Below are 1,076 nucleotides of genomic sequence, written 5' to 3'. Positions count from 1 at the left end.
TATATATATATATATATAGAATATTGGACAAACACACTATGACTATGTTGCATCAAGTTGAAGAAAGACGTTTTGGCAAGCCCACTATCAGTATGTATAAATCTCATATAAAGCAACTGAAAAGCAATAAAGGCCAATACACATTGGCATAAAATCTACAACAAGTCGGTATAAGAAAAGAGACTAATTTACTATGACATCCTCCTCAGCATTCAAAGGACTCTTCTATAAGCTACTTCCAGCTTCTCCTCTTTTTGAGTGAGAAGGGAACTCTTAGGACGCCTTGCCGAGAGTATGGTTATCAATGTCTCTGTTGCAATATAATGGTGCATTAAATGGATCCCATTCTTTTGCATTGGAGTTCACAAGCTTATATTCCCCTCCTTGAGAGCCACAGTTCTCGATTGAAAAGCCTGCAAATTCTTTGCATTATGATGGAAATGGTTATAATTTTTCACAAAATCGGTCGTTTATGCCTTTGAGGAAAAGGGTCAACCAACCTTCAAAAAGTAGTGGTATCACCTCCTTAGAATTTTGGTACTCTCATTGATTCTAAGGGGGTCACTATTCCACGGAAATCAACATCTCAGAATTGAAAAAAATCCTCCAGAAAGCACAACAACAACACATAACAACTCCAGGGATTGTGTAACTCCGGCTCATAAAGAGGCACAAAAACAATTGTCACTAATGTTGACTTCAGAGGAATCTTGAGTCCTTGAGAATCAGCAAAAGAACCAAAATTCAAGCAAAGGGACTACGGTGTTGTGTAATAATAGCTCATAAAGAGGCACAATAGTAGACCAAGGGGACTCTGATATTATGCAACAACAACATAGAAAGTGGCACAATAGCAGGCCAGGAGACTCTAGACACTTCTAGGAGGAAGCGTGATTTCTTCTCTTTCTATTAATTTGGCCTTTTTATAGGATCAAAATGGCTCCAAAACTCTCAAAACTGTGAAAATTGGCCAAATCTTAGTTTTGTCGATGCATTCCCATTTGAGCCTCTCAGTTTCACTCATTTAGGCAGTAGTCACACTATTTCAACTAAAATCCATACGTTTTCACTCAATT

The sequence above is a fragment of the Phalaenopsis equestris genome, unplaced genomic scaffold (genome assembly GCF_001263595.1).
Source record: "Phalaenopsis equestris unplaced genomic scaffold, ASM126359v1 Scaffold229100, whole genome shotgun sequence".
Classification (NCBI taxonomy): Eukaryota; Viridiplantae; Streptophyta; class Magnoliopsida; order Asparagales; family Orchidaceae; genus Phalaenopsis; species Phalaenopsis equestris.
This window is presented reverse-complemented; position numbering follows the sequence as displayed.